Here is a 26913-nt window from a genome sequence, read left to right as displayed (position 1 = left end):
CATATTAAATAATTTTTTTTTTAATTGTTGATACTTTTTATGTTCTGAATTTAATGTTTCACTTGTAACTAATTTGGACCATGCGTTTTATTTATCTTTCTTTTTTTAATGCCAAATTCAAACTTCACATCTCTAGCAGACTTCATCTGTTCTCTGAAGGATCAGTCTTATCTTTCTTCATCATTCCGCATATCCTGGAATGTGTAATGTTCCTAATGTGTTCACCGTAGTCTACTTCCAATACACTGAGCCTACTTTTGGTATGCTGGAAGAACTTAACTATATTTGTGATCATTCATATCATAAGCAGTACTGGCAGAGCATGATCTATATACTCCTTCACACACCAATAAAGAGAAGAGTGACTTCTGTGCAGTTGTGCACAAATGTCATGAATTTTTTTTTAACTTTTTCATGAATTTTCGTGTTTCATGTTTTTCAAAAACACGAAACATGAAAATTCTGTTGTTCTTTGTACTGGGATTTCTCTTGATGTTGAAGGAATTGCCAGTGCTTCAACAATGAACATTTTTCATTGATGCACACATAAATACCTTGAAATGTTTATCATCTTCTCTCTCTCTCAAACTGATTGTGGTGTTATGGATAAATGTGTTTTGTGACTTTCTTGCTGTGTGTTATTTTATCCTGTTTTTGTTCCATGGATTTTTTATTGATTTTATGTTTTTATTTTTATTTTAATTTTAATTTTATTATTATTTTTTTATTTTGTCATACAAAAATATTTTAAGAAAATTTGGAGAAAAGAGCAAAGCTAATAATAATGGCAAATACCTGTTGGATTTCTCTTCAGGACATGGACTGGTTATTACTAACACTGTGTCCTAACATAACAATGTGCACAAATTCACATGGAGAGAACAGGCAAGGAATTAGAAAAGTCTCATTGACTATGTTATTGTCGATAGTGAGGTTTTCTCACTGGTGCAGGAGACAGCAGAGTGTATAGAGGATTTGAAATTGGAAGTGAGCAGGATAAAATTGAATTTCATTTTGAAAAGAAGAACATGTAAGAAAGTTTTAAAGCGGATAATATACACAAAGTAAATAAAATAGACAAAGATTATTGAAGAAAAAATGAAAGTGTTTGAGTGCAGAAACCAAACCTTGGAGATTCAGCGGCAAGCTTTGAAGAAAACCCTGATTGATTCAGTCAGAGAGGTATGTGGTGAGGTTGTCTGCAAAGATAGAAAAATAAGAACTCCATGATGGACACAGGAAGTTAAAGAGGCAGTGAAGGAAAAGAAGAAGGCATATCAAAAATTCCTAGCAAATAAGTCAGCTAGTGCTCTTAGAGAATACAGAGACAAATGTAAGAAAGCTAAAACTGTGTAAAATATTCTGGAGGTTGTTGAAGAAGCTCAGAAAGAGTGTTGTAAAAGGAATTAGAGATGATAAAGGTGACATGAAAATAGGAGAAAAAGATATCCTTGAGGTATGGAGTAATTACTTCAAACAATTGCTAAATGAAACAAGTAGTGATAGCACAGTGATAAAAAAAAAAAAAAAACACTCAGCAGGCATACAATCAGAAATACATATCCATACTTGAAGTAGAAAAAGCCATCAGAGGCTTGAAATGTGGAAAGGCAGCAGGAGTAGATGATATTCGACCAGAAATGCTGAAGTATTGAGGTATAAAAGTCTTACAGTGGCTGCACTGCATAGTTCAAAAGGCCTGGACAGAGGGACAGATTCCCGATGATTAGAGTACAGCTGTCATAGTACCCATATATATAAAAAGGGAAATAAAACCAAATGTGAAAATTACAGAGGTATTTCCCTACTGAGTGTTCCTAGTAAGATTTATGCAAGTATACTTGAGAAACGGTTGAGAAGAATTGTGGAAGAAAAGCTTGATGAAGAACAAGCTGGATTCTGGTCAAATAGAGGCTGTCAGGATCTGATTTTCACTTTATGACAAATAGTGCAGAAATCATGGGAATATAACAAAGATCCCTATTTAAGTTTTGTTGATTTGGAAAAGGCAAATGACAAGGTGCCAAGAGAGAGAGAGAGAAGCTATTCAATACGCTACAGTTATATGGTGTCAATGGGGCATTATATCAAGCAATACTTAGTCTTTATTTGTGTTGTATGTCAGCAGCTAGAATTGAAGGAAGTGAAGATGGTTTAATGTGAAATCTGGTGTCAGACAAGGATGTACATTATCCCCTCTGTTATTCGTTATCTATATGGATCACACTCTGAAGGAAAGCGGTATCAAACCTGATTTCATAATTGGAGATGTTAATGTCAGTTCTTTGCTTTATGCGGATGATGTGTTGCTTCTAAATAAATCCACTACAAGTCTGCAAGATTCCCTGATTAAATTGAATAACTATCGTAATAGATATGGTAAGAAGGTCAGCAATAACAAGACAAAGACAATGAAAATAGGCAGAAGCATTGAAAATATCAACTGCATTGTGAATGGAGAACCTATAGAACAAGTGAAACATTTCTGCTACTTAGGCATGATTTTTAGTGAAGATGGTAAAATAAATATGGAAATAGACAACAGAATCAATAAAGCTGGTATGGTAGGAATTCAACTGATTATATTTATATGGAATAAGAGAGAAATTAGTCAAAACACTGAATTAGCTGTATCCAAGACAGTCTTCAAACCAATTTTAACTTATGGATTTCAGAGCTGGGTCAGAAGTAAAACATTTGACCAAAGACTAGAGACCACAGATATGAGTCTTGAGAAAGATTAGGGGCATGAACAGATGGCATCAATGGCAATATCATATTAAATATGAGGATATTAGAAAAGAACTTGGCATTGTCAGCATCCAGGAATGTATTAGCAGAGCTAATCTCAGGTGGTATGGTCACTTAAACAGAATGGATGAGGAAAGATTAGCAAAACAAGTGTTCTCTGCCAGGTTGGCAGGTAAAAGACCCATAGAAAAGACCAAGATATAGGTGGATTGATATAGTAAAAAGTGCCTTCGAAAATAGAAATATAAGATCTGATAATTACATTATCAGAGCTTATATTTCTATTTTCGAAGGCACTTTTTACTATATCAATCCACTTATATCTTGGTCTTTTTCCTGCCAATCTGGCAGAGAACACTTGTTTTGCTAAATATAAGCTCTGATAATTACATTATCAGAACTTATATTTCTATTTTCGAAGGCACTTTTTACTATATCAATCTACTTATATCTTGGTCTTCCTCTTGGTCTTTTTCTTGCCAATCTGGCAGAGAACACTTGTTTTGCTAATCTTTTCTCGTCTATTCTGTTTAAGTGATGTTTGATAGTAAATTGTATCTGAGAGATACCACCAACTCCGATGTCAGTATAGTATTGGTTTGGTTTTTTTTTTTTTTTTTAATTTCTTTCTTTTTTTCAATAATTTCTAGATTGAAACTGAAAATAAATAAACCATCATGTATTATATTTGTAGTGTTTTTTTTTTTTTTTTTTTTTTTTTTTATCGCATTTCAGCACATACTAGTAATGAATGTATCTGTCGGATACACGTGACCTAAGCTGAAATTTTTTCAACTGCAACCTCTGCAGGGTTAACCTCCCAACCGGCCAGGACTTATATATACGTCTAGCCAATCCTGGATACGAGTCAGACCACCTGTTGAAAAAACATGAATATCAAGTGCATTTGACTGTCATATCTATTAGAAGGTGTGATAATCCTTCACACTGACAAGAACACTTAATCAGATTACCTCTCATACATAGCTACATTCAGTTACCTATTGCCAGAAACCTGTTGCTTTCCTTTTGCTTGGTAACTGGAATCTAAATTTTATTACCTACAAGTTGCATTTATTTTTGCTACTTGTTTTGTCGTATAATTATAGTTTTTAATGCTAGAGCAAATAAGAGGTCCTTTCATATTTCTTCACTTAAGAGTGTATCACTCTGGAGAACAATGCCACACTATCTTTTTTTTTTTTTTGCTAATTATCTTAGTCACCAATACATTTTATTCTCCCAGAACTTAATTCAAGATAATTATTTTATAAATTCATAAAAATACGAATCTTAAAATAAATACAGTCTCCATTTGTTACAAATTGTTTTCGTTATTTTTTATTCATAATCTTAGAAAATTAGTTCACAGATTGCTTGAAGGTTCATTCTTTTACAATATTACCTTATAGATAATCATACGTAAATATTGAATCATATCACATAATGTGTAATATTTATAATGTAATCTGTAGTTCTTTGTACTTCAACTTTCTTGGTTTCCTGGAATCGCTCATTACATATTGAAATGAATGTAAATCTATTAGTAAATTGTTATGTATATTTTCTGCTAATTTTGATATTATGCAGCAATTTTGAAGTAGCGATACTTTCTCTACAGTTTATCATTCGAAACATGTATAGATGCATGCTTCAAAATGAAATTTTATTCCCAAAATTTTCATAATAGAATTAAAATTGTATTTTGTCTTAGATGGCTCAACCCCCCTTACAGACTATCACACAAATACTGCTGAATAATGTGTGCAGCACCTTCTTTTTATTTGAATTTGTTATTACCAGATAACTTTTAATATTCTGATACTGAAATTAAATTGGGATTATTACAAATGAGCAAATGTTATGTATTTTCTCATTTATATTATTTCCTGATAAATACATCATCATCATCATCAAATTCCTGCCATGTACCCTCAAGGGGTGTACAGGATATGACAGTACTACATGAAAAAATTACATCATTACTAACTTCCTATCTACAATTTTCCTCCAAATCAGTCTGTTACTTGTCAAGACTCCAACATTATCAGATCTTATATATCTATCGTCTAAGGCACTTTGTACCGTATCAATCCACCTATATCTTGGTCTTCCTCTGGGTCGTTTTCCTGCCAACCTGGCAGAGAACACTTGTTTTGCTAATCTTTCCTCTCCCATTCTATTTAAGTGACCATACCATCTGAGATTAGCTCTGCTAACGCATTCCTGGATGCTGACAATGTCAAGTTCTTTCCTAATATCCTCGTTTTTAATATGATATTGCCATTCATGCCATCTGTTCACGCCTATAATCTTTCTCAGGACTCTCATATCTGCAGTCTCTAGTCTTTGGTCAAGTGTTTTACTTCTGACCCAGCTCTCAGATCCATAAGTTAAAATTGGTTTGAACACAGTCTTGTATACAGCTAATTTAGTGTTCCGACTAATTTCTTTCTTATTCCATATGAATTTATTCAATTGACTTCCCACGATACCAGCTTTGCTGATTCTGTTGTCTATTTCTATATTTAGTTTACCATCTTCAGTAAAAATTGTGCCTAAGTAGCTGAAATGTTTTACTTGTTCCACAGGTTCTCCATTCACAACACAGTTGACATTATCAATGATTCTGCCTATTTTCATTGTCTTTGTCTTTTTATTGCTGACCTTCATACCATATCTATTACAACAGCTATTCAATTTAGTCAGAGAATCTTGCAGACTTGTAGCGGATTTATTTAGAAGTATAACATCATCCGCATAAAGCAAAGAGCTGACATTAACATCTCCAATTTTGATATCAGGTTTAATACCACATTCCTTCATAATGTGATCCATATAGATAATGAATAACAGAGGGGATAATGTACATCCTTGTCTCACACCAGATTTAACATTAAACCATCTTCCTGTACTTCCTTCAATTCTAACTGCTGACTCACAACTCAAATAAAGACTAAGTATTGCTTGATATAATGCCCCATTGACACCATATAACTGCAGCGTATTGAATAGCTTCTCTCTTGGCACCTTGTCATATGCCTTTTCCAAATCGACAAAACTTAAATACAGATCTTCGTTATATTCCCATGCTTTCTCGACTATTTGTCGTAAAGTGAAGATCTGATCCTGACAGCCTCTATTTGGCCTGAATCCAGCTTGTTCTTCACCAAGCTTTTCTTCCACAATTCTTCTCAACCGTTTCTCAAGTATACTTGCATAGATCTTGCCAGGAACACTCAGTAGGGAAATACCTCTGTAATTCTCACATTCAGTTTTATTTCCCTTTTTATATATGGGTACTATGAGAGCTCTACTCCAATCATCGGGAATTCGTCCCTCTGTCCAGGCTTTCTGAACTATGCAGTGCAGCCACTGTAAGACTCTTATACCACCATACTTCAGCATTTCTGGTCGAATATCATCTACTCCTGCTGCCTTTCCACATTTCAAGCCTTTGATGGCTTTTTCTACTTCAAGTATGGATATGTATTCCTGTCTGCATGCCTGGTCAGTGTTTTTTATCACTGTGCTGTCATCACTGCTTGTTTCATTTAGCAGTTTTTCAAAGTAATTACTCCATACTTCAAGGATATCTTTTTCTCCTGTTTTCATTTCACCTTTATCATCTCTAATTCCTTTTACAGCACTCTTTCCTCCATTCCTAAGCTTCTTCAACAACCTCCAGAATATTTTGCCACCTTCTTGATATTTATTTTCTATATTCTTGGCAAAGTCCTCCCATGACTTTTGTTTAGCTAGTTTTACACACTGTTTAGCTTTCTTACATTTGTCTCTGTATTCTGTAAGAGTAAAAGCTGACTTATTTGCCAGGAACTTTTGATATGCTTTCTTCTTTTCCTTCACTGCCTCTTTAACTTCCTGTGTCCACCAGGGAGTTCTGATTTTTTTATCCTTGCACACAACCTCACCACATGCCTCTCTGGCAGAATCAATCAATGTTTCCTTCAGAGTTTGCCACTGAATCTCCAAGGTTTGATTCCTGTTCTCAAACTCTTTCATTTTCTTTTCAATAATATTTCTGTATTTTAGTCTACAGTTCACATCTGAGAGCTGCTCAACTTTTATTCGCTTTAAAACTTTCCTACATGTTATTCTTTTCAATATGAAATTCAATTTTATCCTGCTCAAGACTAAATAGTGATCACTTCCAGTTTCAAATCCTCTGTACACTCTGGTGTCCTGCACCAGGGAGAAAACATCACTGACAACAATAACATAGTCTCCATGTGAATTTGTGCACATTTTTATGTTGGAACATGGTGTTAGTAATAACCAGTCCATGTCCTGAGCAGAAATCCAACCGATATTTGCCATTATTATTAGCTTTGCTCTTTTCTCCAAATTTTCCCAAAATATTTTTGTATGTCTCACAATCATTTCCTACTCTACTATTTAGATCCCCAACAAGGACCAACTTTTCCTTTTTCATTGTGTCCGTTGCTTTTTCTAAAGCCTCAAAAAATTCCTCCACTTCTACCTTAGTAGAACCTTCTGTGGGACCATAGGCACAAATAAGTCTCATTGTCCAGTTCCCCATTCTCATATTTGCCCACATTACTCTGCTTGAGACTGACTGCCATTCAAGAAGATTAGCCTCGTATTTTGTGTTGAATACTATGGCTACTCCTTCTTTTCCTTGATTGTCATTGCCTGAATATAACATTTTGTATTTATTGCTCAGAAAGATCTCACCAGTTTTGGTCTTTTTTGTTTCAATCACCCTTATTATGTCGATCTGGTACTTATCTAATTCCTCAGCTAGCTCCATTTCTTTGCCATTTAGGCTTCTTACGTTGATAGTACCGATCTTTAACTCTGGTGATGTTGAGTTGGGGTTTGTTTTCAGATTTGTTCCAGTAGCTGACTTTTCACTGTTCGCCCTGGTTCCCTGGCGAAAACAACGGGGGCCTTGTTTAACCGGGCGACGCCCCAGTCGGCTAAATCCCAAATTGCCAGCCCATCCTCGTTCGTTCAGTATCAAAGTAGATACCCAACAGGGTGCACCACGAGAAGGTGAGGATTGGACATTAGGTCAGAAGCCCTGGTTGGTTCTCCGCATTCCTTTAAAGACTATGTGGAGGTCTCCTCTCAGTTATACAGCTTTGACCCTTAAGCACCCCCTGACCCTTATGCACCCCTGTGATATTAGGGAAATTAATGTTTAAAAAACTGTGTCATCATACAAAAGCAATATCAATTTTGAAGGAATAAAATAAAAAAAAAAGAGAGAACCGTCATGACATTTATGCCTTCTAGCTGCACAACACTTGTTTTAACGTGTTTCAGCTGATAACAAACAGTTCAAATTATTTAAATTTTCACTAATAGATTTCATGTTATCTTTTCATGTATAATATTGTTTATGGTGTTCTTTTACCCCCTAAAAATAAGTCTCAATTACTACAAACTGCTGATTGTTGTCAGAAATCTGGGATCTTTAATAATCCTTTCTGGTTACTAGACAGTAATCACTAGGCTAAAAGTTACGTCTTAAGATTGCCATGATATTAGTTGGATATAACTATTTTCCCTAAATATTCTTAAATATGGTGCTCTTTCTCCCTCACCATCCTATCCCAGTTCTGTAGCAATTAATATTCCTTCTACAGAGCCTGTAATAAGAAAGAATATGAATAACTTTATACGTAAATTAAAAACACATTTTTTTCCCGCATATATCTGCGATGAATTTTCGTGAGATTAATTTTCCCCACTATTAAATTTCGAGCGATGAATTTTCCTCGCAATGAATTGTCCCACGATGAATTGTTGCCAATGAACTGTCCGAACACGTCGGGAGGGAATTTGTCCTGTAAAAGAAGGATTGTGTCATTGATTGGGACATTTGTGAAGAGGGCAGAGACATCAGAACTGGCTGATAAATCATCTTTTTCTAATATAATGTCTTTAATTATGTTTATAAAGTGTTGTGTGTTTTTAATATAGGAGGAGGAATGACCTACCAACCCCTTGAATGTTGATGCTAATTTCTTGGCTAGGTGATTAGGGCTGTCTATACCCTCGTCTATCGGCCCGAGCTGTGTGAATCTTTAGAAGACCATAAATTCTCGGAGAACGAGCATAGCGAACAATTAATTTTTTGACTATATCTTCAGGCCATGTAATGATTGATTTAAGTAGCTGCTCTGTTCTCTTTTTTATTCTATTGGTTGCATTATAGTTAACAAGTTCATAGATACTGTTGTTTGAGACTATCAGATTCATTTTTTCTAAATACTTGGGTCGATTTAGAATAACTATGGTGCACTGTCTTTATCGGCTCTTGTAATTACGATATCTGAATTTGATTTTAGTGATTTCACCAGTGTTAATTCATGTTTTGTTAAGTTGCTCATTATTGTTTTCTTATAATTTACATTTAAAATGTTAGAGGTTTCTAAACTATTTTATCTATGTGAGTGAGTGAGTTTTCTATATACCGATGAGGACTGTTACCATTAAGTAGGCATGCTACCAAAGTGTCTAAAATGGCTTGACTATTATTAGTGATGAAATATTATAAAGTAATGGAATTACACTTGCATTGGAAAAAATTATTTATTATTTGTACAATTTTTGCCTAGGGTTTTCTAGCCATTTAATATAGTTGAAAAGAGATAAACACAATAAGAACAATTAAGTTGCAAGTGTATGATAATATATGCTCTGAATTGCAGGAGGATAACTTCATCTACAGCTATTAGAATTCGAAGAAATAAATTTAAATAATTCCAGTTTTAGGAATCACAAGAGTGAGGAGTGTGTTACTTTAGAATGACTTCCCAAAATTGGGAATGTTTAAGGTAATTGTTTTTGCTGAGTTCCAGACTATGAATGTAGATTTCACAACTTTCTTTATATAATCTTTCAAGAAGAAAATAACTTATTCCATCTCTGTTGTTGATTGAATGAAAGAAAAAGTGAATGGGGAAAGTATGAAAGTGAGAAACTGCAATGTAAGGTATTAAAGTATTATGTGCAGATTTGATGATAAGAGGTATACTTAATGAGAAAATGAAGAAAGAATGTTTCCTAGTTTCAAAGATCAAGGATGTTATTGAAGCTTTTAGTTTACAGAAGGAAGAATGAAAGAGTTGATTATTTTGATAGGCACAAATGATTTGAAAGGTTAGAAATATGCAGTGAGAGAGGATATAAAAGAATTGTTGAAAGAAGTGAAAAGGAAAAGTAAGTAAAGATTGTGGGTATGTTGCTTTGTAATGACAGAACAGATTTGAGAAAAAGGGCTATGATTGCTAATGAGTCAGTGAGAATATTGTGCAGGAGGAATGGTGTGCAGTTTATTGAAGTGTGGAGTGAATTTGATGGAATGAATATACTTATATATGCCTGATGGACTGCATTTGAATGGTTTTGGAAGAGAAAGTGTTGTTTAGTGAGAATTTGGAAGTGCAAAACAGAGATATTAGGGAAGATGCAATCAAGCATGTGTCTTCCCATTCTCGAAATAAATGTGTGTGTGTGTGCATGTGCAGAAATGATGGTGCATGCTGAATGCGATTTCACAGATTTCAGATTCAAATGGGTTGGTAATAACATTACACAAGAGTAATTGTGGGTCCAAGGGGATGTCGAATATATGTACTTGAATGCCAGAAATATCAAGTGTTTTTTGGCATTGGGCAGCTTGACTTGGGCAAAAATGATAGGCATCAGTGAAACCTAGTTGACAGAAAATGATGTACTTACAGGGATAGAATGTAAAAAGTATTGTATTTTAGAGAGAATAGAGGGAATTGGACAGGAGGTAGGGTATTGCGGATGGTTGAATTACAACGAACAAAACTAGAAATTAAAGAGGAGTTTAAGTCTGGGGGAAGACTTCATTCTAGATTATCTAGTGTGAGATTGTTGATTGCCCGCTATAGACCCAGGGGGAGGGAACACAGGAAGATGTAGATGCCATGCATCAGAAGATTAGCACAATGAGTGCAGGCTGAACAATTATTATGGGAAACTTCAGCTATGGAGACATAGATTGGGGAGAGGAAAGGGGATGTGGCAAGATGGAAGTGGAATTTATACAGTTGCTAAGAAAGAATTGCCTGAAACAACATGCTATAGAGGAGACCAGGGATTTGACAGTGATCATGCAGTCTTGTTCTAGGCAGATGCTAAACATGTAGAATTCTGTCATGAAAGGATTTATGGTGAACTCTAATGATCGACTTAGGCGACATCTTGGAGCAGTAAGTTTTAAAGGAGGTATACCGTGAGTAGACATATCGATACAAAATTAATAATGGAAAAACTCACGTACAAAGATTATTTAATAGTATAATTTTTACCTGTGTGTCACAGGCATCTTCGGTACATATTAAGCTCAAGTTAAACAATAACTGACAATTCCAAAAAGTGCCACCTAAGTAGCTGGTGTAAGATAACTAAAAAGGTCAATAAATTTCCTAAAAAATAAAAATAAAAAAATAATAAAAAAATAAATACAATAAAAAGTTAGGAAAGATTAGCTGATTTGTAAAGTACTATCTCCCATAAAGGGGATAGATGTAAGCAGTCGGATCTCTTTAAGTTAGGAGAATGAAGTAGAGTTTCACATGTTTCTTTATAAAGGCATTCCATGAGGAACTGACTTTTGTGAAGAATTCTTGTCTTTCTCCAAAGAACTCTGTATCTAGTGAAGATGACATGTTCTGCAAGTCCAGACTTTTCAGGTTGAAAGTATTCAATATAAGATTGGTGTTCTTCTAGCCGAATAGAGGCAGATCTTCCCATTTGTCCGAAATAAGATAATCCACAAGAGCACGGAATCTGGTAGACACCTGGATGAATAATAAATAAATAATGATAAATAAAAAATTTCCACCTTTCTCACTTCTCCTAAGGACAAGCTTCCACATCTTAATCATCCAGGTGTCTACCAGATTCCGTGCTCTTGTGGATTATCTTATTTCGGACAAACGGGAAGATCTGCCTCTATTCGTCTAGAAGAACTCCAATCTTATATTAAATAATTTAAACCTGAAAAGTCTGGACTTGCAGAAAATGCCATCTTCACTAGACATAGAGTTCATTGGAGAAAGACAAGAGTTCTTCACAAAAGTCAGTTCCTCATGGGAATGCCTTTATAAAGAAACATCTGAAACTCTACTTCATTCTCCTAACTTAAACAGATCCGACGGCTTACATCTATCCCCTTTATGGGAGATAGTACTTTACAAATCAGCTAATCTTTCCTAACTTTTTATTTTATTTTTATTTTATTTTTATTTTTTATTTTTTAGGTGGCACTTTTTGGAATTGTCAATTATTGTTTAATTTGAGCTTAATATGTACTGAAGATGCCTGTGACACACAGGCGAAAATTATACTATTAAATAATCTTTGTACGTGAGGTTTTTCCGTTATTAATTTTGTATCGATCTTGGAGCAGTGCCATGGCTTTGAGAAGCTACAAGGAAAGAATGTCAGTGGTGCATATGAAGTGGTTAGAGATTGTTTGAGAGAAGCAGTATTAGACTGTATTCCCAAATCAGGAGGATAAACCAAGTGATGATTAAGTGAATTAATAGAGATTTAAAGCAATAGCTGCAAAAAATGGGAAGACTGTGGTGGGAATATAAAGAAAGAGGTATGCTGGTTTAATCGGAATACTCATGAGCAGTATAGTGCGCAAACAAGTAGGGTGCCTAGTATGGTGAGAAAGGCCAAATCAGATTATGAGAGAAAAATTAGCAGGTTAAAATAAATTCAAAAGAGTTTTTGTTATGTAGCAAGTGAGAGGAAAAATGACTATAGTAGGATGACTTTAATCAATACTGATGGTAGGAAGATGACAAAAGCAAAACAAATAGTTGAGTTGCCACGTGATCATTTTGCAAAGGTGTATCATCCAGGTGGAGATTCAGCAATTTCTGATGTAACAGATGCATGTCAAAATTGAGGTAGGGGAGCAGAAATTGTTCAGCATATTGAAAAATTAATGTATCAGTACCACTGCTGATACATTGATACATGGCAGACTGCTTACCATGTGAATGTGCAAGAGAATTGGCATTGCCTAATGTTTTTCAAGATGAATTTGTGCAGATCTACCAGTTTGTCTATAATAACATAAGCCACAAGAGCAGGGGGATTCTGTAAACTCCAGTATGAGAAAGTTGAGGGTATTTGTCTTTAGATGAGATAAGAAATGTATTAAGTTTGCAAACTGGACAGAAAGCAACTTGTACGTTAATCTGTCAAAGTAATCTTGCTATTTTTTTTTTGAAAGTCCTTTAGCATATGGAATTCTAATTCTGGTAATTTCTTCTTGAGGCAGTAATTTCTTCTTGTTCTATAGGATCTTCATTAATGCAGTTGAAGTTTGTGTTTCTGCCCATTTTTATAGTTTTGGTCATTTTATTGCTAATTTTCATACCATATTTGTTATAGCAATTGTTCAGTTTAGTTAAGGAATCCTGCAAACTGCACTGGATTTATTTAAGAGTATCACATTCAAATAAAGTAAATGGGTGGATCACCATCTTTGATATCAGGTTTAATGCCACTTCGTAATGTGATCTCCATTACATCAAATAATATAATCTACATCATATAATCGTAGTAATTTTTACAGCTTTTCTCATGGCACATGAGAAAAGCTGTAAAACGCATGACAAGGTGTTTTCCAGATGTACAAAGTTAGATTCTTGTTATATTCTCATTATTTTTCAACACTGCCCTAAAGTGAAAATCTGATCACTGACAACCTCTATTTAGTATGAACCCAGCTTGTTCTTAAAGTTTCTGTTTAACAGTTTTTCTTAGTATCGTCTCAAGAATGGCTCTTAGGCACACTTGCAACCATCCCAGGGATCTTTAGATTTCATAACCATAATTCTAAGATAAGGTGGTTGGCCTGTAAGTATATTTTGTATGTAAATTCTGTGTGTTCTCCTTGCCGGCTTTCCTGTATGCAGGAAGAAAAAAAATCTGCATTTACTGGAAGGAAGAAACTCTACCACCTCCATATGAGAACTTCTAATTTACCTTTGCTTGAAAAACCCCGAAGAGTCTTCACTCCTAGACAGGATTCATATCCAGGTCTTTTCATCTGAAATCATCACGACTGACTGAGTTTGGGAGAGTCAAGTCTTCTGAAGTATGCTTGCACATCTCTTACCTGGAACACTCAGTAGGAAAATTCCTCATTTATCACATTTGTTTGATTTCTTCTTATATTGATGGGTGTCACTAGAGCTCTACTCTAGTTATCTTGAATTTGACCCCTCTGACCATGCCTTTTGTATGTAGTGCAGTCACTGTAAAACTTTTAATCTCCATACTTCTTATTACTGGTTTAATATCATCTGCTCCAGCTGCCTTCAAACATCTCAGTTTTTTGATAGCTTTTTTTTTCCCATTTCAAATATTAATATGTACTCCTGATTGCATTTCTCTTGAATATTTTATACTACAGTTATTTTCATATATTGTTTCATATAAATCTTTAAAAATGCGATTATTCCAAACATCTAGGATATCTTTAATTTCTTGGAAGTTTTTTTTTTCACTTAATTAGACTATAAATTATATATTTAGTTTTACTAACTATTATAATAACGGAATTAACTCACGTCAATTATTCTTCATTCGTAGAATTTTCACCTGAGTATCATAGGCATCATTAGTACAGGTACAAGGCTAATTAAACAATAACTGTTATATTCACAAAGCGCCACCTAGTAGCTAAGGTTAAATTTCCTAAATTTATTTAATTATTATTTATTTATTTATTTATTTTTTATTGTGCTTAGGGTGCTTAAGGGTCAATGCTGTATAACTGAGAGGAGACCTCCACATAGCCTTTAAAGGAATGCGGAGAACCGACCAGGGCTTCTGACCTAATGTCCAATCCTCACCTTCTTGTGGTGCATCCTGTTGGGTATCTACTTGGATACTGAACGAACGAGGACGGGGTGGCAATTTGGGATTTAGCCGACCAAATTGTATTCTTATTGGTTAAACCAAAATATAGAATGATGGTACAACATGACAAAATTTCATGCCGGCTGGGGAGTCGCCCGGTTAAACAAGGCCCCCGTTGTTTTCGCTAGGGAACCAGGGCGAACAGCGAAAAGTCAGCTACTGGAACAAATCTGAAAATAAACCCCAATTCAACATCACCAGAGTTAAAGATTGGTACTATCAATGTAAGAAGCCTGAATGGCAAAGAAATGGAGCTAGCTGAGGAATTAGATAAGTACCAGATCGACATAATAGGGGTGACTGAAACAAAAAAGACCAAAACTGGTGAGATCTTTCTGAGCAATAAATACAAAATGTTATATTCAGGCAATGACAATCAAGGAAAAGAAGGAGTAGCCATAGTATTCAACACAAAATACGAGGCTAATCTTCTTGAATGGCAGTCAGTCTCAAGTAGAGTAATGTGGGCAAATATGAGAATGGGAAACTGGACAATGAGACTTAGGTGCCTATGGTCACACAGAAGGTTATACTAAGGTAGAAGTGGAGGAATTTTTTGAGGCTTTAGAAAAAGCAACGGACACAATGAAAAAGGAAAAGTTGGTCCTTGTTGGGGATCTAAATAGTAGAGTAGGAAATGATTGTGAGACATACAAAAATATTTTGGGAAAATTTGGAGAAAAGAGCAAAGCTAATAATAATGGCAAATATCTGTTGGATTTCTGCTCAGGACATGGACTGGTTATTACTAACACCATGTTCCAACATAAAAATGTGCACAAATTCACATGGAGAGAAGAGGCTAGGAATAAGAAAAGTCTCCTTGACTATGTTATTGTTGATAGTGATGTTTTCTCCCTGGTGCAGGACACCAGAGTGTACAGAGGATTTGAAATTGGAAGTGATCACTATTTAGTCTTGAGCAATATAAAATTGAATTTCATATTGAAAAGAATAACATGTAAGAAAGTTTTAAAGCGAATAAAAGTTGAGCAGCTCTCAGATGTGAACTGTAGACTAAAATACACAAAGATTATTGAAGAAAAAATGAAAGAGTTTGAGAACAGGAATCAAACCTTGGAGATTCAGTGGCAAACTCTGAAGAAAACATTGAGTGATTCTGCCAGAGAGGCATGTGGTGAGGTTGTCTGTAAGGATAAAAAAATCAGAACTCCCTGGTGGACACAGGAAGTTAAAGAGGCAGTGAAGGAAAAGAAGAAAGCATACCAAAAGTTCCTGTCAAATAAGTCAGCTTGTGCTCTTAGAGAATATAGAGACAAATGCAAGAATGCTAAACACTGTGTAAAACTAGCTAAACAAAAGTCATGGGAGGACTTTGGCAAGAATATAGAAAATAAATATCAAGAAGGTGGCAAAATATTCTGGAGGTTGTTGAAGAAGCTTAAGAATGGAGGAAAGAGTGCTATAAAAGGAATTAGAGATGATAAAGGTGACATGAAAACGGGAAAAAAGATATCCTTGAAGTGTGGAGTAATTACTTTGAAAAACTGCTAAATGAAACAAGCAGTGATGACAGCACAGTGGTAAAAAACACTGACCAGGCATGCAGTCAGGAATGCATATCCATACTTAAAGTAGAAAAACCCATCAAAGGCTTGAAATGCAGGAGTAGATGATATTCGACCAGAAATGCTGTAGTATGGTGGTATAAGAGTCTTACAGTGGCTGCACTGCATAGTTCAGAAAGCCTGGACAGAGGGACGAATTCCCGATGATTGGAGTAGAGCTCTCATAGTACCCATATATAAAAAGGGAAATAAAACTGCATGTGAGAATTACAGAGGTATTTCCCTACTGAGTGTTCCTGGCAAGATCTATGCAAGTATACTTGAGAAACGGTTGAGAAGAATTGTGGAAGAAAAGCTTGGTGAATTACAAGCTGGATTCAGGCCAAATAGAGGCTGTCAGGATCAGATCTTCACTTTACGACAAATAGTCGATAAAGCACGGGAATATAACAAATATCTGTATTTAGTAATTAAGTATAGTTTCTGGGAAATTCCCATGCTACTCCTCTAAAACACTATTAGTATAATTAACAGCTATTTTAGCCTGTTTTTGTTTAGGAGTGTCCCTTATATTTAATACATTGGCTAAGATAACTCAAAAAGGGTATATATATATATAATTTAGGACATTACGGGCGAGTGTAGAAGGCAATTATTGCAGAATAAAAAATGTTGAAAAATTATGTAAATACCTGATTTTGGTTTAAAGATGCCTTCTAAATCCAAGCTCTTGTGGAAGGGGGGGGAGAGAGGGAAAGAACATGGGGATGTACTTGGGACACGGGAAATAAGTTTGGGAACCCGGGTTACTATTAATAATATATATATAAATATATATATATATTATTTTGTTGTGGGGAGAGGGGGGGGGGGAAGGAAGGGGAAGGGTATCCTTATGTGGAAACTGGGGCAAGAGTTTACGGGGTGTGGACCATTTCGGTCATCGTCTGACCATCGTCTGAACTTTGAGCTTTGAGTTTTGAGGCTAAAATAGCCGTTAATTATATTAATCTGTATTTAGGTTTTGTCGAACTGGAAAAGGCATATGACAAGGTTCCAAGAGAGAAGCTATTCAATACGCTGCAGGTATATGGTGTCAATGGAGCATTATATCAAGCAATACTTAGTCTTTATCTGAGTTGTAAGTCAGCAGTTAGAATTAAACGAAGTACAGGAAGATGGTTTAATGTTAAATCTGGTGTGAGACAAGGATGTACATTATCCCCTCTGTTATTCATTATCTATATGGATCACATTATGAAGGAAAGTGGTATTAAACATGATGTCAGAATTGGAGATGTTAATGTCAGCTCTTTGCTTTATGCGGATGATGTTATACTTCTAAATAAATCTGCTACAAGTCTGCAAGATTCTCTGACTAAATTGAATAGCTGTTGTAATAGATATGGTATGAAGGTCAGCAATGAAAAGACAAAGACAATGAAAATAGGCAGAAGCATTGAAAATGTCAACTGTGTTGTGAATGGAGAACCTGTGGAACAAGTAAAACATTTCAACTATTTAGGCACGATTTTTAGTTAAGATGGTAAATTGAATATTAGATAGAATCAGCAAATTAAATAGAATCAGCAAAGCTGGTATGGTGGGAAGTCAATTGAATAAATTCATATGGAATAAGAGAGAAATTAGTCGGAACACTAAATTAGTTGTATACAAGACAGTGTTCAAACCAGTTTTATCTTATTGATCTGAGAGCTGGGTCAGAAGTAAAACACTTGACCAAAGACTAGAGACCACAGATATGAGAGTCCTGAGAAAGATTATAGGCGTGAACAGATGGCATGAATGGCAATATCATATTAAAAACGAGGATATTAGGAAAGAACTTGACATTGTCAGCATCCAGGAATGCATTAGCAGAGCTAATCTCAGGTGGTATGGTCACTTAAACAGAATGGGTGAGGAAAGATTAGCAAAACAAGTGTTCTCTGCCAGGTTGGCAGCAAAACGACCCAGAGGAAGACCAAGATATAGGTGGATTGATACAGTACATTACATTACAGTACAGTACATTATTTTTTATTTTATTTTAATTATTTAATTATTCAATTGTCGTTAAAAAATTTATATATAATATATATATGTATACAATTATATGTTAGGAAAGATTTGCTGCTTTATATAGTACTATCTCCCACCAGGGGGAAAAACGTAAACCATCAGATCTGTTTAGGTTAGGGGAGTGCAGTAATGTTTCACATGTTTCTTTGTATAGCCGTTCCATTAGGAACCGACTTTTGTCTTGTTCCACTTAACTCTGTCTGGTGTTGATGGCATGTTCTGCATTTCCAGAATGTGTGGGTTCAAGGTACTGGATGTACTGGGTGTTCTTCTAACTGGACCTGAGCAGATCTTCCTGTTTGTCCAAAATATGATAATCCACATGAGCAGGGAATCTGGTAGACACCTGGATAGCTGAGATGTGGGAGCTTGTCCTTTGGAGACATTAGGAAAGTGGAGATTTTTCTGATGGGTCGAAAAGCGACACAGATATTTAGTGATTTTAGCACCTTCGCTATGCTTTCAGTATCCCCTTGTACATAGGGAATAGGTATACGTTTAGGTTCGTCTATACTTGAAGAGGATGCTGGAGCACGAGCGTCAACTTTCTGCTTCTTCACCGAAATCAGTGGTTTCCTTATAGGCATGTGACTGCCAATACCGATCCTCCTCAACTTCCTGCACATAGTGAGATAGGAACAGCCTTAATTAAATGCTTTGGTCCATTTCTGCATTCAGGAAGTTTTGTTTGCAGTGATAGACTGTCTTAGGACCACAGTTATGTCTCTTCAAAAAAGCAGTGTGGTTATTTTTGTACTGATAAAACACGTGGGATATCCCACCTTTTGAGAAACCAGTCAGTTCTACTGGTTTCAAAATCGTGGCTCCAGCCAGACATGCACCCACTGTGAGCCCTGTATTAAACTCAGAGATCCTTTGTTTTTCCCATTTTGATCAGCACTATTAATTATTGCTGATAGGGGATGTTACTGGTAATTGCTGACCAGTAACATTCTTAGATAGTTGCTTAGAATACATGGTGATGCACGTGACCAAGTATTTTGCATATATTCTGTGTAAGTAATGTTTACATCTGCATAATGGTTTCTGATTCACTGGCTTGTGAATCAGAAATATCTATACACACACACACATTAGCTTGTGTGTGTATAGATACTGCTGACTTCCCCTACTTTAAACTAGTCAAACAGTAAACTAAATCTTCCACCTGCTTCAAATCTTTAATACAAAATTTAATTTTAAAGAGTGTTATCAGTATTCTTTAAAATTAAAATTTGAAGTGGGTGGAAAAATTTTCATTAATAATTTGTAACTTTTAAATATTATCTTATCATATCTTTGGGATTAGATCTTGTATTTCTTCATATGCATTAAATTATGGACTATCAGCTGCCACGTTGAAAACAAAACAATTGATCAAAAACTGGAGACATTGGCTAAATGAAGATATTAGAAAGGAACACTATATCATTAGTGACAGGAAAAAAAGATCTGTAAAGCTAGTAATAATGTTAGCTTAATTATATACATACATACATACATAAATCTTCAAGGCCAACTCTTCCTGATTGGGTTGTGGGGGCAACAGCTGCAAGAGGAACTTCCAATGGTCACGATCCTCTGCCACCAAGCTCGTGTTCTGGTGGGATTCCCAAATGTGTCCACCCAAGGTTTTGGATATAATCTATCCAGTGAGTCCTTGGTCTTCCACGTGACCTCCCACCCTCTGGCTTGGCAAAGAGGGCCTGCCGAGGGAGCCTCTCTTGTGGCATTCTTCTGACCAGGTGCCCGTACCAATGTAACTGTGATCTCTCAACACGGAGAAGCAGCAGGTGAGTATTGAGTGTTGAGGGAATCCCAAATTGCAGAGCTTCTGACTCTGTCGAGTTTTGTCAGCCCCGCAACCCCTCGAAGGAACCTCATTTCATCTGCTTGGATTTGTGTCCGCATTCTTTCTGTCATTACCCAACTCTCATGACCATAGGTGAGGATGGGGACATAGACTGTATTGAAGACAGCCAGCTTTGCCTTCTGGCTTAACTCCCGCTTCAGTACTACTGAACGGCCAAGCTCCTGCAATATTGAGCTTGCTAAGCCAATTCAAGTATCTAGCTCTATGTCCCATTTTCCATCATTCGTGAATATGGACCCAAGGTATTTAAACTTCTCCACCTGCCTCATTGGGACTCCACTTACATTTAGAGTGCACTGGGATGGTTGTCTTGAGACCACAAATGTTTCAGTTTTGGCCACACTGATCTTCATTCCAGCGTCTGCACAAACAGCTACAAACCTATCCAGGGTCCGCTGGAGGTCATCTGTGGAAGAGCTAAGCAGAACTAGGTCATCTGCAAAAAGCAGACGTCCAGTGCTACATTTTCCAATTCTGACACACTCACTGCCTCGGCTGTGCCTATCAATCCAGTCCATAAATATTATGAAAAGGAGGGGTGACAGAATACACCCTTGGCGGAGGCCAACGGAGACTGTGAAAGGTTCAGACTTTGTGCTGTTTACCCTGACACAAAACTCTGGGCATTCATATAGGGACATGATGGCAGCTAATAGTTGACCATCCACTCCATACTCCTGTACTACTTGCCAAAGCTTATCCCAAGGAACCCGGTCATATGCCTTCTCCAACTCCACAAAACATGTGTAGACGTTCTTGCCATATTCCCAAGATTTCTCAAAGACTTGCCTTAAAGTGAAGATTTGATCAGTTGTGTTTCTACTAGGACGAAAGCCACTGTTGTGTCGACTTTTCCTTAAAATTACCTCTCTTAACTCTCAATAACCTTTGGCTGTATCTCTGACAAGAATGAAACTGAGGTCTTGTGAGACAAAGAATTGCAAATGGCGGATGCCAATTTCTTTGTCTGAACTCTGGCTCTATCTCCCTTTTCAAACTCGGAGAAATTTATTTGTTTTAGCTGCGCCACTCTGAATCCTAGGATATACTGAAAAATATGACCAGGGAGTTAGAAACCAGTCAGCGTTCACTCTTCTCAGCAAAATTTTATAACTTGCAAGCGTGACCTTAACTTAAACTGTTTCCCACCTTTATGTGGTTCGTTTTACTTTATGAGCAAGTGCAGTAGTTCTTTGACACAGGGAAGACAAATTTCATAATAATAACAAAGCAATTTAATTTCACTGAATATATCACACAAATACATTTATAAAAGCTTAGTCAATCATTCAGTTAGAATACACATATAAATCATCACACTCTCGTGCACATAGTTAAATAAAACACTCTTGAAATTTCATATCTCAGAATACCTAATCTGAAATTTTATATCACAGAATACTATATCTTAAATTTTAGTTACTTAGTCTCATCTCTCTATTAACTACACATAAGAATTAATTCAAGATTTTCCTTAACAGTCCTATCCAATTAATACATTTTATCTCTTTCCCATGATCTGAACAAACTTAAATAATTCCCTTACAAACACATATTACGAAACATTGACATATTCTCTTTCTTTATAATCGGCCACAGTTCTAGGAATGTCTTTCATCACACAATTCAGATCTTCACACATTTAATTCACTAAATAGTAGACATAAAGTTCACCTTACTGGTTTACAGCATTTTCTCTCTGGGCCACTTCAGATCTTATATCAGACTTCTACCTTGAATTTCCCTCTGTTACTTCGAATTCCTCACTCTTGTTTTCCACCATTAAGTCTGCTGGGCTTTCTTTTGTGTCTGACTGGTAGTTTCTCTTTGTCACATGACCATACTTTCCACTAACAAAGGGAACCACGTGGAAGCTTACTACCAGCCGGACATTCCATGGCACAGGTATCAGCAGCAGGAAAACTTCTCAAAAAAGCCTGGTGCGTAGCGATACCATCGCTTTTAAACTACGCGGCGTTTCCTTCTGTCGTCATCTGCGTATGCGTCATATGCTCCTTGCTTCTCCCAGCACATAGCGCCACTCGCAGCAACCTACCAAAACTCTCGTAACTTTACATTGAAATGAAGGGGGGAAAGCACCATTCTGCATAACAGATATACCGAAGTTGGCCATACACATTTAGTTTAGTATATTGATTTTCTTTTGTCTAGCAATTGGATAGTTGTTCACATACAAAATTCCGACCAAGTAACTACAAAATTTTAAACACTGAAATTTCACAATACTAAAATAACATTAAACAATACTAAATTACTATTTACACAAGTTCCTTCAGTTCTGGTAAATTATCAGTTTTCTTATTTTAGCGATAATAAAGTTATGTCTTCCGACATAACACCACATTGTTCTTCCTGGAACTTTGACTCAACTATGCTCCTTCACCGTCTTTCCAAGCATTTAGCATACACTTTCCCAGGTAGGCTGAGCAGAGAGATGCCATTGGATAGTTGTTCACATACAAAATTCTGACCAAGTAACTACAAAATTTTAAACACTGAAATTTCACAATGCTAAAATAAAATTAAACAATACTAAAATACTATATACACAAGTTCCTTCAGTTCTGGTAAATTATCAGTTTTCTTATTTTAGCGATAATAAAGTTATGTCTTCCGACATAACATCACATTGTTCTTCCTGGAACTTTGACTCAACTATGCTCCTATGCCATCTTTCCAAGCATTTAGCATACACTTTCCCAGGTAGGCTGAGCAGAGAGATGCCACGATAGTTACTGCAATCCTTCTGGTCTCCCTTCTTAAAGACTGGTATTATTATACCTATCTGCCATTGCTTTGGTGCTCGCCCAGATATCCAAGCAGCCTGACACACTTGAATCAGCCAGAGAACATCATCTCGATTTAAGACTTTTAGCATTTCAGGCCGAATTTCATCATCGCCAGCAGCCTTGCCTGATTTTAGCAATTTTATTGCTAAATGGACCTCTTCTGCTGTGAGACTAGTCATTGCCCCGATCTGCACCTCTTGGATGTCAACAACTGCTGGGCCACCTGGATTAAGAAGGCTCTCAAAGTATTCCCTCCATCTGTGGAGGATATCCTTCTCAGTTGTTAAAAGTGCACCATCAGAGGCCTTAATTGCCTTTGCTGTGCACGATTTCCTTCCTCGAAGGCGGGCGGATGGTCTGCCAGAATACTTTGTTTGCATTTGCATAGGATGAGTCTAATCTTTCTCCAAAGGAGCTTAATTATATAACTATCATAATATTGAAGATGTATATAAGGAATTCATGAGTAAGTAAATACTTACTCATGAATATAAGGAATTCATGAGTATAAGGAATTCATGAGTAAGTAAATACTTACTCATGAATTCCTTATTCCACATGTATTTCCTTCCTGAGGAAATACTTGTGGAATAGACTGGTTGAAAAAGGTTCATAGTGCCATTTGAACAACCAAATTATGAATCATGGCAAGGGTCAAGTAAGATCCTAAACAGTAAAAGCCCTAGTTACCAAACTGAATGTTTTTCTTTGGGCAGTATCCAACTTAGATCTGAATGGTCTGTAATTGACTGGCTTTTTTATGTGGAGGCATTATCTTGAGGGAGGATTTCTGTCATACAACAGTGATATATTTTAAAGAGCATTTCATGCTGATTTCAAGTGTGGCAACATATTCTACACTCTAAAATGGCATCTTTCTTAATTTATCACATCACAGCTTCTCTCACCGTACATTTAGCCAAAAGGAGGGAAATATTCCTTTTGTGCTAGTGTGGTAAGTATTCACATACTCCAAAAAAAAAATCTTTAAAATACAAGAACTGCTCCCAGAATCAGACTTGGATAACAGTTATATAGCTGTAAACCAAATAGGTGGTGCTTTGGAATATAGCGATGTAAACGTGTGCTTCTCATTATTTATCATTTTAAAAGTGATTTCGTACTTAAATTTCATCAAATAAAACCACACAGCGAGTACTCTTTAAGTGCCCCATAACAGATTTTTTTATTTGTATAATATTGTCTATGTGTGAGTGTTTGCTAATGCCTACCGTAAAAAGCAAAGATGCCAACAGTAAAGCCCAATAATAACAGAGTACACCAGGCATATCCAGCGTGGTGCAGCTGCAGACTATACATCTTAGACTATACTCAGATCAGACTATACTATCTATATATAATAGATATATGTATCAGACTATACTCCTGTAAAGTCAAATTTAAAGCCAAGCTAGAACATCCATGATCAGCTCTTAGACAAAAAAAAAAAATGCCTGCCATTGATACCTGCCAATTCTGTAGCCTCATTGCATCAACAATGTATGACTTGATCAAGGCTGAAAACATAAAATATAATACATTTATTCTCAATATTTATTCAGAATATGATGACAAACTGAAGGAAGACATTGGTGATGTCTTCTACTAATGGAAAAATTCAATTTTTACTGCACCAAACTCACTAGCTGCCACCTCTTCTGACCTACAAACAGAAAAAAGGGATGGAAAATGACTTTCCCTCGACTGGTGAATGTGACCTGTGACATACCTGCGAGTTCATCAGAACTAATAGCGACTCTGGACTACTTCAGTCAGTTCTACATAATCATGTATATGAGCTTGGCTTGACCTTACCTTTACCCAGTGAACAAAGCTGGTGACTTTGCAAACTACTAAAAGAAAAATGACAAAGTGATGATGAAACATCGTACATTCTCTACAAAAAGAAGAATTCTAGCTCAGATATTGAGCGGTGTTAACAGCCAACTTGAAAATCAAAGTATACAGATACAGCATAGAAATGTGTACGACCCACTCTATCAATAACAAACCCCACAGAGATTCCAGATCCACTTTACAAATATACATAGTCTCTGCAACAACCTCAAAAGTGTCTGCAAAACCCCACTTGCTTTTTTCTGAGAGAAACCCAAATTTCACTCTCTAAGCACTACTCATCTGAACTTCCCCAAATACACACTCTTTGACTTCTTTCTGCTCAAGGCTGGCATTTGTGCATATATTTGCTCTAGCATATCATGTCAGAGAGCATTCGACTTCCAGTTGAATGCTCTCTTATCTTCCAGTATAGATCAGTAGATCTTCCAGTCATGATCTATATTGCTGTCACAGTGCCACCAACCACTCAGAACTGTTCCATGGCTTCTGCATCTTGGTTGCCAGTTTTCTCACTGGATGCACATTGTGTGATGGTTGATGGTTCCATCTTCTAACTGTACAACTAATGTTGGGATCCTTACAGGGCTCTCTTCTCGCCCACCCTGTTTCTTTCTATACATTATGCGCCAGCCTTTTTAGCCAAGTGGTTAGCGTACCTGCTCTCCAACCAACAGGTTGCAGGTTCGAATGCTGCTGCGGGCAGGGATGTTTGTGATTGTCTTACCTTGCATACTGCTATAACCTTTGGATAACCTTGTCAATTTCAACACCTGTAAAACACAATTCTGCTTTATTTCCCACCAAAAAAAAAAAAAAAATCCCATATTTTCTCAGCCTTACCTTTGATAACATCCAAATCTCTAGGCAAGATCTCTCTCCTTGGGATTACCTTGACATTAAGACTCTCCTGGCATAAATGCATTACAGCCATTGACTCCTCGACATCCAAAAATTCAGGATTCCTCTTTCATTCATGCCGTTAATTTGTTCCTGAACAGCTGTTTAACTCTATATAAATCACAAATCTGTCATTCATCAAGTACTGCATGCATATCTGGAGAAGTGCTTCTAAAAGCTCCCTAAGAATACTTGATGCTACACAGAAGAGAGCAGTCAGAATGATTAACGACTCATCTCTTACCTCACTCCATCACTCTCTTGCACAAACATGTGCAGCTACCACCTTCACAATCAAACTTCATACTCATAAAATAAGCTTTTCTTCCTTTTCTTTCATTCCTACTGCTGCTGTATTCTGAAATATCTCATGTGTTTCCCACAGAACCCAGTGCACAGGCATTCAAATCCAATGTGCACAAGTTACTCGTTTCTCAATTCTTTTTCTATACATTATACTTGACATACTATAAGTTGACCAACCAATCTCTCATATATGGTCCCGACATAAAAATTATCTGTTGAATCTCATCCTGCATTCTTCTATAAGCTGTGACATATCCAATGAATTTTTAAATTTTCTTTCTCCTAGCAGATTCAGCAGTTTTCAGTATTAATCAGCAGTGGCAAAACATAATGGAAGCAATTATTTTGGATGACAAGAACAGAATATTAATAACAAAGATTCCATTTAATAATCAATGAAATACCATCTAGTTCAAAATATTGCACTATTTTTGCTTATCCTTTGCATAATAACAAATAAGATGGTACTCAAAGACTTAATAATGTGCAATCAGTAATCTTATATGGATGCTTAGATGTTGATTATCACTCATGCTGATATTTAATGGAGAAAACACACAGCTCTAAAAATAATTAACTAAATTTATTGAACCAATTAAATTATAAGCCAATATTTCACCTTGGTGACTTCATGGATGCAGAGAAATAATGCTGAGCACATGCACATAAGCACAGCAGCAAGAAGGTAAACACAGACTGATTTCAAAAGGTTGGCATCTTCTATTAGGTGGAGTGTTGAAATCTAGTTGTGACAGTCTCACAGTGATGGTCTTTCAGATTTTTGGCAATGTGATGCAGCTAAACCTGTTTAGATTTGGAGAATTTGTGCTGT

At 36.1% G+C, this 26913-nt stretch overlaps 1 protein-coding gene across 1 annotated transcript in view; it reads left to right on the top strand.

Annotated features, from left to right (window-relative positions):
* Positions 1-26913, top strand: part of LOC150094470 (UBX domain-containing protein 7) — a 520016-nt gene that overhangs the window by 81023 nt on the left and 412080 nt on the right. The gene's annotated exons all lie outside the window — the stretch shown is intronic.

This window comes from Typopeltis vanoorti, chromosome 22 (genome assembly GCF_054136105.1).
Source record: "Typopeltis vanoorti isolate ZY-2024b chromosome 22, IOZ_Tvanoo_1.0, whole genome shotgun sequence".
In the NCBI taxonomy this organism is placed as follows: domain Eukaryota; kingdom Metazoa; phylum Arthropoda; class Arachnida; order Uropygi; family Thelyphonidae; genus Typopeltis; species Typopeltis vanoorti.
Note: the sequence above shows the minus strand (reverse complement) of the source record. Positions and strands in the feature narration are given on the sequence as shown.